This window comes from Sciurus vulgaris, assembly GCF_902686455.1.
Source record: "Sciurus vulgaris genome assembly, chromosome: 10".
NCBI classification, from domain to species: domain Eukaryota; kingdom Metazoa; phylum Chordata; class Mammalia; order Rodentia; family Sciuridae; genus Sciurus; species Sciurus vulgaris.
This window is the reverse complement of record NC_136470.1, coordinates 75,590,906-75,603,379: the sequence shown is the minus strand read 5'-3', so window position 1 is coordinate 75,603,379 and position 12,474 is coordinate 75,590,906.

Below are 12,474 nucleotides of genomic sequence, written 5' to 3'. Positions count from 1 at the left end.
AGCAACTTAATAAGACCATGACTCAATAAAAAACAAAAAGGACTGGGGATAAAACTCAGTGGTAAATCATCCCGATACATGCAGGTAAGTCCCCTGTATACACCCCCAATGCAAAATGTTGTATAGGTGACTGTCTGAGTCATCATCACTAAACTGGGAACTTGGGGGATAGTCAAGACTGACTCCAACATCATGCAGAATCTCACCTTGGTGGTCAAATGCTCCTGCAATGAATGCAAAATTCATTTCAGAACATGTCTCATCACATCATTGCAAGAATAGACAATATCGATAATCACATCAGTGACTGCAGAAAAACACTCCAGACCTCATAACTCAGGCTGGGGTGAAAGAGTTTGAAAACAGAAATAAGATAATTGCCACACAAAAGAGTTGAGGGTTGCTAGTAGTTTACACTGAAATCTGAACACCATTCTCTTAAGCTAAGAATGGTTTCTTGCAGCTAACTACTATGTGTAGAAAGGTTTTATATTATAATGTGCTTTATTATCACACATTATGTAATTTATAGTGATTTTTTCCCCCAGTTTCTTGAACATAGTATTTTCATGTCCTGGGCCTGATCAGTATTATTAAATACTAAAACTTGGAATAATGTCAATTATGTAGTACACCATATTAACAGTAACAGAAAAAATCAGTATGATCATTTGATTCAGGAAAAGCTTGACAAAATCTAATAACTTTCCATGATTAAAAAAGAAACACACACACCCACACACAAAACAAAGATAAAAGGAACTTCCTCAGCCTGACAAAGGGCATTTATGAAAAATCTAACATCATAATTATTAAACATTACAACCACAGAAATTACACAAGAAAAAGATATTAAAAGTATCCACCTGAGAAAGAAAAAAGAAAAACTATCCATTTGCAGATGACAAGATCTTGCATATAGAAAATCCTAAACCAGTTACTCTTGTAACACCTTGGGAGGCCATGTGAGAGGCTGAGACAGGAGGATGACAAGTTAGAGGACAATCTGGTCAATTTAGTGAGACCATGTCTCAAAATAAAACAGGGTTGTAGATGTAGCTCAGTGGTAGAATGTTTGCCTACCATATAAGGCCCTAGGTTTGATTTGTTTCCCAGTACCACACATAATCACACATATACACACACACACACGCTCACACACGCACACAAACGAAAATCCTAAGGAATACATACACATGCACACACAATGAAAACTAATAATAAATAAGTTCCCCTTTCTAGCTGAGGTGCACTTAGTATTATCTAGGCTGGTGGGTTCTCTCTCCTTGAATCTCCAGCCCTTGCCAGAAAAACAGCCAGGTCAGTTGCTGTGATTATTCCTGTTGCCACATTTTTAGGATGAGAGAAATGCTAAGTGTCATGCCCAAGGTCAAAGAGCCAGACAGTGTTGGTTCCTGCACTTGGGTCTCCAGAGAGCAACAGTCTTCCCTTCCCACACCCCGAGGAAACAGGCCTCTCTGAACCTAGAACAAAGATTCAGGGCACTCATAGGAAGCAGCAAAAAATATTTATGAGGATTTAACAGGCATGGAGGTCTTGACACTCTCAATAAAGGAGTCAGTGGGGGCTCAGACCTGAGAGGCCTCCATGTGGGGCTCACAAAATGAAGTTCAGGTGCACGTCCTGGGATCACAGACTGTGAAGGGGTGAATGGGAAGCCAAGACTCCACTGGGGGACTCCCACTGCAGCATTGGGCTGATGGGAAGCTAACCACAGAGTCAGTACATGGGGGCTCTCCCTAACCTCCACCCCACAGCTCACAATCAAGCCCCTGGTCCCTACAGGCAGGACAAAGGAGAGGGCTGGCACCACAAGTCACTGCAGGGCCCTTGAGGGGCACTGGGTTACCCACCCCACTGCACTCCTGATGCTCCACTCCATATGTTTCACATGGGACTTCAAGTAAAAAATTCCATTAAAAAAAGAATCTCCTTTAAAATATTATAAACTACTGGACTACAGTTCTCAATAATAGCTGAAGAAACTGAGGCCCAGAAAGGTAAGGGACTGGCCCAAGGACAACCAGAAAGTTAGTGGTGCAGTCTTTTCCTCTTTATCTATCCAGGGACACCTGGGTGTGCTCTGAAGCCCTGTGACCTGGACCCTGCACATCCAGGTCCATAATCCCACTCCTTAAGCTCCAAAGGCTCCAGTTTCAGGGCCAGTCTGACCTCAGGGGGTTCCCCCAACACTTGTGCGACCCACAGACACCCCTCTCCCAATGCCCACCCACTACTCCTCACCTCCTGGAAAGCGCAGCCTCACCACTCCCTGGGGGCCCTGCCCATGTGTGTAGACACCCATAGTTAGAGACCTGGGCCCAGGGAGGTCTGTGGGATGGTGTGGGGAGGAGTATCTTAGAGAGCTCAGGGCCTGCACGGGATTCCACTCGGTTTCTTCTTCCCTCTGCATCCAGGCAACAGCAGACATATACCTGGGGAGTGACAGCCAGATGCAAGGGGTCACTACCCACCTTGGTCTGGTCTCCCTGACCACCCTCTTCCCTCAGCTTGGAGCACAGAGCCCAGGGCTGTCATCCAGGAGCCTCATCCAGGCTGCAGTTCCCTCTACCCCATTTCTTGGGGTAAGAACGTAGGAGGGCATGGAAGATGGAAGTCCCCAGAGGCTCCCAGAGTGCCCTGGAGAAAACCCCAGAGCAAAGGAACAGTGAGTGACAGGGCCTGGGAGCTGGGATAAGGGCGGGGAGAAGATCCAACTTCACCCCACCCCCACTTGAGCCTCTGGTTTACCAACTGGGGTCCCAGTGGGCACAAACGGTCAAATACCAGTTGTTGGCACAGTCCACGTCAAAGGGCTTGTTGCCCTGGAGGGAGATGGGGATGGAAGAGGAGTTCAGAACCCGCAGGACTGGGCAAGGCCATCTCCCGGTGACCCTGCCTAAGTTGACCAGCTAATCCAGGGCTCAACCCAGGCCTGTAGCAAGACTCCAAGGGCAGAGAAGCCCAAGAGTGACCCGGGCCTCCCTCCATTCTGGGCTCCTAGGACAGTGACCTCCCTGGACCCACTTGTGAGCCCCTCTCCCCAGACAGTGCTGACACTGCACCTCCTCTCCTGCCTTCCCAGGGCTCCCTCGTCACCCTGCACCTCCCTCTGCAGCATCCTTGCTCTGTCTCCGTTGGCCACTTGTCCTCCCACCATGTCATCCTTCCATACACCTTTTAAGATCCTCCTGGTGCTGCTCAACTGCTCCAAAGACAGTGTCACCACTTGCTCCCACTTCACTTTCCCACCTCTCTTTTTTTTTTTGTAAACATGCGCCTTCACTGACTTTCCCTATCTGGGAGGCAGTGGCAGTGGGGATGCCCTGTCATATTGTCCTAGTCAAAAATCACATGGTCCAGGAAAATCTGGGCCTTCAGTTCCCAAAGCATAAAGGTCAAGCACAAAGGGCACAAAGGTCAAGTCCTACCCTGGACACTGACTGGTTTCTCCTCTCCCTTATGCCACTTTCTTTTTCCTGTCACTCCAACCATCATCTTCACCTCCATCCTCCCCCCAGACCAGGTTGCGTCTCACCCCAACTTCAAGAACTTTAGCTAATATTCTATCACAATGGGAAGTGGCCCAGCAGCACCTCTGTTCACCCCCAACTCTTCCACAGCCCACCCATGAAGACTTTGATCTTTAATTCTGTTCTCTACTAGGAAGAATGAGGATTCCATATCAGAACAGCTCTGGAATATCCCACAATGTCGAAAGAACAACACGAACCACCATTGTGCTCTATGAGGTTCTGCCTGCTTTAAGAAACTAGCACTTAAGAAACTAGTATCCTTGCCTGCAAGAGACTCACCTCATAGAAAAAGATACCCATAGATTAAAGGTGAAAGGATGGGGAAAAACATACCATGCACATGGACTCAGCAAAAAAGCTGGAGTATCCATCCTCATTTCCGATAATGTGGACTTCAAGCCAAAGTTAGTCAGAAGGGATAAAGAAGGTCATTTCATACTGCTTAAGGGAAGCATAAATCAGCAAGATATAACAATCATAAACATCTATGCCCCAAACAGTGGCTCATCTATGTATGTCAAACAAATCCTTCTCAATTTCAGAAACCAAATAGACCACAACACAATAATACTAGGTGATTTTAACACGCCGCTCTCACCACTGGACAGATCTTCCAGACAAAAATTGAGCAAAGAAACCATAGATCTCAACAACACAATCAATAATTTAGACTTAACGGACATTTATAGAATATTCCATCCAACCAAGAGTGAATACACTTTCTTCTCAGCAGCACATGGATCCTTCTCTAAAATAGACCATATATTATGCCACAAAGCTAATGTTAGCAAATACAAGAAGATAGAGACACTACCATGTATTCTATCAGATCATAATGGATTGAAGTTAGAAATAAATGAAAGAGTAAAACACAGAAACTATTCCAACATCTGGAGATTAAACAATATGCTATTATATGATGAATGGATAACAGAAGATATTAGGAAGGAAATTAAAAAATTCTTAGAGGTAAATGAGAACAAAGAAACATCATATCAAAATCTTTGGGACACTATGAAAGCAGTACTTAGAGGGAAATTTATTTCATGGAGCGCATTTAATAAAAGAAGTAAAACTCAACAAATAAACAACCTAACACTACAGCTCAAAGCCTTAGAAAAAGAAGAACAGAACAGCACCAAAAGTAGTAGAAGACAGGAAATAGTTAAACTCAGAGCTGAAATCAATGAAATTGAAACAAAAGAAACAATACAAAAAATTGACAAAATAAATAGTTGGTTCTTCGAAAAATAAACAAAATTGATAAACCTTTAGCTACACTAACAAAGAGAAGACGAGAGAAAACCCAAATCACTAAAATTCGGAATGAACAAGGAAATATCACAACAGACAGGATGGAAATACAAAACATAATTAGAAGCTATTTTGAAAATCTATACTCCAACAAAATAGAAAATTTCGAAGACATCAACAGGTTTCTAGAGACATATGAATTGCCTAAACTGAATGAGGAGGACATAAACAATTTAAATAGACCAATTTCAAGTACTGAAATAGAAGAAGTCATCAAAAGCCTACCAACAAAGAAAAGTCCGGGACCAGATGGGTTCTCAGCCGAGTTCTACAAAACCTTTAAGGAAGAGCTCATTCCAATACTTCTCAAAGTATTCCATAAAATAGAAGAGGAGGGAACCCTCCCAAACTCATTCTATGAAGCCAATATCACACTGATACCTAAACCAGACAGAGACTCATCAAGGAAAGAAAATTTCAGACCAATATCCTTAATGAACATCGACGCAAAAATTCTCAACAAAATTTTAGCAAATCGCATACAAAAACATATTAAAAAGATAGTGCACCATGATCAAGTGGGTTTCATCCCAGGGATGCAAGGTTGGTTCAACATCAGGAAATCAATAAACGTAATTCACCATATTAATAGACTTAAAGTCAAGAATCACATGATTGTTTCAATAGATGCAGAAAAAGCATTTGATAAAATACAGCACCCCTTCATGCTCAAAACACTAGAAAAAATAGGGATAGTGGGAACATTCCTTAATATTGTAAAGGCCATTTATGCTAAGCCCATGGCTAATATCATTCTAAATGGTGAAAAACTGAAAGCATTCCCCCTAAAAACTGGAACAAGGCAGGGATGCCCTCTTTCACCACTTCTATTCAACATCGTTCTTGAGACTCTGGCCAGAGCAATTAGACAAACCAAAGAAATTAAAGGGATACGAATTGGAAAAGAAGAACTCAAACTATCCCTGTTTGCTGATGACATGATTATATATTTAGAGGAACCTGGAAATTCCACCAGAAAACTCTTAGAACTCATAAGTGATTTCAGTAAAGTAGCAGGTTACAAGATCAATGCCCATAAATCCAACGCATTTTTATACATAAGTGATGAATCTTCAGAAAGAGAAATTAGGAAAACTACCCCATTCACAATAGCCTCGAAAAAAATAAAATACTTGGGAATCAATCTCACAAAAGAGGTGAAAGACCTCTACAATGAGAACTATACAACACTAAAGAAAGAAATTAAAGAACACCTTAGAAGATGGAAAGATCTTCCATGTTCTTGGATAGGAAGAATTAATATTGTCAAAATGGCCATACTACCTAAAGTGCTATACAAATTCAATGCAATTCCAATTAAAATCCCAATGACGTACCTTACAGAAATAGAGCAGGCAATTATGAAATTCATCTGGAAGAATAAGAAACCCAGAATAGCTAAAGCAATCCTTAGCAGGAAGAGTGAAACAGGGGGTATTGCAATACCAGATCTTCAACTCTACTACAAAGCAATAGTAACAAAAACGGCATGGTATTGGTACCAAAATAGAAAGGTAGATCAATGGTACAGAATAGAGGACACGGACACAAACCCAAATAAATACAATTTTCTCATACTAGACAAAGGGGCCAAAAATATGCAATGGAGAAAAGATAGCCTCTTCAACAAATGGTGCTGGGAGAATTGGAAATCCATATGCAACAGAATGAAACTAAACCCATATCTCTCACCATGCACGAAACTAAACTCAAAATGGATTAAGGACCTCGGAATCAGACCAGAGACCCTGCAGATTATAGAAGAAAAAGTAGGTCCAAATATTCACCTTGTTGGTCTAGGACCAGACTTCCTTAACAGGACTCCCATAGCACAAGAAATAAAAGCTAGAATCAACCACTGGGATAGATTCAAACTAAAAAGCTTTCTCTCAGCAAAGGAAACTATCAGCAACGCGAAGAAAGAGCCTACAGAGTGGGAGAATATCTTTGCCAATCATACTTCAGATAGAGCACTAATCTCCAGAATCTATAAAGAACTCAAAAAACTCTACTCCAAGAATTCAAACAGTCCAGTCAACAAATGGGCTAAGGAAATGAATAGACACTTCACAGAAGAAGATCTACAAGCAATCAACAAACATATGGAAAAATGTTCAACATCTCTAGTAATAAGAGAAATGCAAATCAAAACCACCCTAAGGTTCCATCTCACCCCAATTAGAATGGCGATTATCAAGAATACGAGCAACAACAGGTGTTGGCGAGGATGTGGGGAGAAAGGTACACTCATACACTGCTGGTGGGGCTGCAAATTAGTGCAGCCACTATGGAAAGCAGTGTGGAGAGTCCTTAGAAAACTTGGAATGGAACCACCATTTGACCCAGCTATCCCACTCCTTGGCCTATACCCAAAGGACTTAAAATCTGCATACTACAGAAATACAGCCACATCAATGTTCATAGCTGCTCAATTCACAATAGCCAGACTGTGGAACCAACCTAGATGCCCTTCAATTGATGAGTGGATAAAGAAACTGTGGTATATATATACTATGGAATATTACTCAGCCATAAAGAATGATAAAATTATGACATTTGCAGGCAAATGGATGAAATTGGAGAATATCATGCTAAGTGAGATAAGCCAATCTCAAAAAGCCAAAGGACGAATGATATCGCTAATAAGTGGAGGTTGACACATAATGGGGGGGAGGGAAGGGTTAGAGTTAGGGTTAGGGAGGGGGGCAAGTATGGAGGAAGGAACTACTGTATAGAGGGTAAAGAGGGGTGGGAGGGGTGGGGGGAAGGGAAAAAATAACAGAATGAATCAAACAACATTGCTCTATGTAAATTTATGATTACACAAATGGTATGCCTTTACGCTATGTACAAACAGAGAAACAACATGTATCCCATTTGTTTACAATAAAAAAAAAAAAATCTAATTCAAAAAAAAAAAATAAAAAAAAGAAAAAAAAAAAAAAAGAAACTAGTATCCTGCCAGGTGCAATGGCGCACGCCTGTAATTCCAGTGACTTGGGAGACTGAGGCAGGAGAATTGCAAGTTCAAGGCCAAGCTCAGCAACTTAGCAAGGTCCTCAGCAACTTAATGAGGACATATCTCAAAACAAAATATAATAAGTATTGGGGATATAGCGTCAGTGTTAAAACACCCCTGAGTTCAATCCCTACTACCATAAAAAAAATAAATTAATTAATGGCAGAGTATTAAAAAAATTAGAAAATTTTTAAATTTAGAGAAAGAATTTTTTATTAGATGTGTATAAAGTATAGAAAATGTTGATTGTATATCAGGTATAGAAAATGCTTAAAGAAATGATAATTAAAAAATGTTTAAGAACTGAGCAGTAAATTTGAATGCCTCCCCACATGGAACCCTATCAGACATGAATACATCGAACAGCTCTGAAGCACCCAGACCAGCCTCTCTCACTGCCTCCACTCGGGGACTCCTGCTCCAATTCTATGTCTCAAATGCCCTCACACTGCACAGGACCAAATCAACTGGCATCTTCTTGCCCCATCTTCTGCCCACCATGCTGCTGCTTCTCCTTCCCCTTGTCCTGGGGGGCTCAGGCTTCTCTCTGTTCCTTTCTCTCTTTTCTTCTGTCCCCAAATGTTGATTCTTTTGTATGTGGGTTCACTCATTTATTCAGGATTCTTTTCTTCCTGTGCTGGGAATTGAAGAACCAGGGCCTTGCATATGCTGAGCACATGTTCAACCACTCAGATACACCACCAAAAAGAAATATTTCAAGGCATCAAAATGCCTCAGTCAAGCCAGGCATGGTGGCACACGCCTATAATCTCAGTGACTTCAGGAGACTGAAACAGGAAGATCTAAAGTTCCAGACCAGCCTCAGTAACTTAGTGAGACCCTGTTTCAAAATAAAGAATAGAAGGGACTAGGGATGTAGCTCAGTGGTAAAGTGCCCCTGGGTTCAATACCCAGTAGCAAAACAATTAAGTCCAGTCCCTGCACTGGGGGCTGATAGCACAGTGCTAACAGCACGGACAGCCTACTTTCAGGGTGGTGAGGGCAGCTGCCACAGGAGGCCCTGAGCACCGTAGGGAGTGGCCAGAGGAGAGCAGAGAGAGGGTATCATGGGAAAGAGCAGGCAACCCAGCCCACAGCACCAGGTACATGCAGAGGAGAAGCCCAGAGCGTTGAGTGCTAAGACATGCAAGAGGGCTGTTCCAGCTGCTTCCTGCTTCAGAGTCTGGTCCAGTCCAGAAAGAGTGGTCTGAGGAAGGCCTGCTGGCTTTGGCCATTGAGGAGAGCATCACTGTGACAGCAAGGACAGGGGCTGGGCTGCTGTGGGCCAGGAAGTGAAGGGTGGGCCTAGTGAGCAAGTTCAACTCTTTGAGGGAATAAGGCACAGAGGGTACAACAGGTGGAGGGGAGGCCCGGGATGTTAAGGCGGGGGTTGCCTGGCTTTTAAGATGAGCCACAAACACTAAATGACCACAGGGAGGAATGGTAGTAATGTTAACAGCAGCACATGGGGCCCTTTCTGGTACCTGCCCCTGTTCTGTGTGTCTTAGGCAAATTCACCCACACGTCCCTGTTTTACAGAGAGGGAAACTGAGAGACCAGGTGGCTCAGTAGCTTACCCAAGATCTCCTTGCTGATCCAGTGCTATGATTTAGACTTACATGGTCTATTTCTATAGTCCTTGCTACCAACCACCCTGCATTGACTCCAGGAGGAGCTGCAGTCAGAACAGAGTAGGGAGGGAATGAAAGTCGGAGCTGGAATCAGTGCTTGACATGGGCGCTGCAAGCAATGGAAAGGAGCCCTGCCTGGTGAGTCCCAGAGTGCAGACCACATGTAGGTCCCTTGAGACTGGGGAAGCTGGACGTGGAGGGCCTCATTCTGAGCAGAGGAGGAAGGGCAATGGCCTGTGACCTGGGGCTGGAAGAAGCACAGGATGGAGGGAGGGAAAATGCTGCCAGGCAAACTAAGTGATGGCTGAAGCTGGAGAGAGAAGACAGCACAGGGCTGATGAGTAAGGGCTAAGCAGAGGAGCCACAGATGGGAGGGGAGTCAAATATGGCAGTGAGGAGAGAAAGGTGATTGAAAGGATGGGAGGTGATGAGCAGACAGGCTCCTCTGTCTTTCCAGCTGTCTGAGTCTGCAGCTTCCCCCTCCCCCATTCATGCTGCCCACCAGTCTTCCTGAAAGAGCCTTTAGTCAAGTCATTGTCATACTAAAGGAATCCCATGGCAAAGATGCCCACTCTTAGCATTCCTATTCAACATGAAAAAGAAAAAGAAATAGAGACACAGGTTGGAAAGAAAGTAATGAAACTGACTTCACACATGACATGATTTTCCATGAAGAATGAACAACACCACTCAGGGTAAAACACTCTTGAGTTACTCTCCAGTACTAGGAAAGCAGTAACACTAAGAACTCCTGCTTTTTTGAAGATGCTATGAAGAAAATAAAACAAGCCACAGATAGCAAGAAAAGATTTGGAAAACAAAGATCTGAATCCAATACAGAGAATTCTTAAATTTCAATAAGAAAACAACCCATTTTTTTTTAAATGGGCAAAAGATTGGAGCAACCACCTTACCAAAGACATACCAATGACCATACAACATGAAAATATGCTCAACATCATTACTCATTAGGAAAATACAAACTGGAGTCTTAATGAGATACCACTAACTCATTTATTAGACAGGCTACAATTTAAAACAAAACAAAATAACAACAAAGGACAGTGTCAAATGTTGGTGAGGATGTGGAGCAACTGAATTCATACATTGCTGGTAGAAATTAGAAGTGATAACAGTTGTTTTGGAAGCAAAGTTGTCGATATTATACAAAGTTTCACACATAGTTACCTTATGACTCAGCAATGCCACCCCTAAGAATTTACCCAACAAAAATGAAAACTTATGTTCACATGCCTGTCCACCAATGTTTGTAGCAGCTATATTTATCACTGCCAAAAACTAGCTAGGTACCATGGCCCACACCTGTAATCCCAGCAACTTGGTAGGCTGAGGCAGGAGGATTCCAAGTTCAAAGCCAGCCTCAGCAACTTAGGCCCGAAGCAACTTAGTAGACCCTATCTCAAAATTAAAAATTAAAATTTTCAAAAAGAAAAAATAAAGCAGGCCCAGGGATGGGGGTTGCTGGGAATATGGCTCAGTGGTTAAGCACCCCCAGGTTCAATCCCTGGTACAAAAAAGAAAAGAAAACAAAACAAAACAAACAAAAAATACTCCCAAAAAACTAGATACAATGTGAAACTCTTTCAACTGGTAAATGTACAAATAATCTGTAGGGTATCCATGTAACTACACAGCAATAAAAGGAAATAAACTACTGATAAGAGCAACAATATGGATGAATCTCAAATGCATTGTGCTAAATGAATGAAGTCAGCCGAAAAAAGGCAATGACTCCATTTATATGTGATTCTGGGGAAAAAACCAAACCAAACCAAAACAAAACAAACAAACAAGCAAAAAATCCCAAAAGATATAGGGAGAGAAATTAACAACAAAAGATGATGAAAGGATTTTCTGGGGTAATGAAACTGGTCTAACCTTGATCATGCTGGAGAATACAGGATGGTATCCATTTATCAAAATTCCTAAATGTAAATAAAATGAGTGAATTTTGCTGTTTGTAAATTATTCCTCCATAAACGACTTTAAAAAAAAAGTCCTACCATGGCTCCCAGGTTTCCATTTCATCAAAACTAAATTGAACTTCTGGGTCTCTTTAGTCTTGACCCCCATGAGGTCAACTTCATTGCCCATGCCACCTTGTGCTTGAATGTGAGCCTTTCCTCATCATTCTGTTAACATCCCACTTTTCAGGTTTCTGTGCCTTTTTGCAAAGGTGTGTCTCTCACAGGAAATGCCCCTGTCCTCTGCCTCTCCAAAATCACACCTAGGACCAGGAGAGTGGCCTGTCCTATTCTACAAGGCGGCCTCACCAAACTCTGTTTCTCCCAGTCTGCTACACCGCTCAGGAATGAACCCCTCTCAGAGTGTTCCTGGTGTTATTCAGATTGCAGGATGTACTCACTCACAAGTGAGTGATGTAAACAAGTGCAGGATGTACTCACCCACCTCTGTGCCCATCCCTCAAATAATACGCAGCCTAGCACACGGTAGGCTGTCCATGCAACGCACCCAGGAGGGAGAATGACCACGAGCTCCAGGGCAACGAGAGATCTGAGGTGCATCTTAAGAGGTGGGTCTGGAAGGACTCATGAGGCACCATCAGGGCCAGGCGCAGTAGAAAAAGCACAGAAAGTGCAGGAGTCCCAGAGGTGCAAGATACCTCCACACAGCTGGGTATGCCTCACACACACTTGGCCCCGCTTACCTGGCCCTAGTATGGGTGCCTGGCCCGCGCCCAACGCCCTAGCCTGGATCAGCAGCTGAAGGATGTGAGGCAGCAGAAGGCTCTGCGGGTACAGCCACTGTGAAGCTGCGCGCAGGTTAAGAAGCCACACAGAGGATGTTCCTTCCTAGCCCCGCCCTTAACCCGACTCTGCCCTCCGAGGCCCCGCCCAAGATGGCCCCTCCCACTCATCACCGTTAGTCCGTTAGTCCCGTTAGTCCGTTAGTTTGGGACACCCAAGAGAAA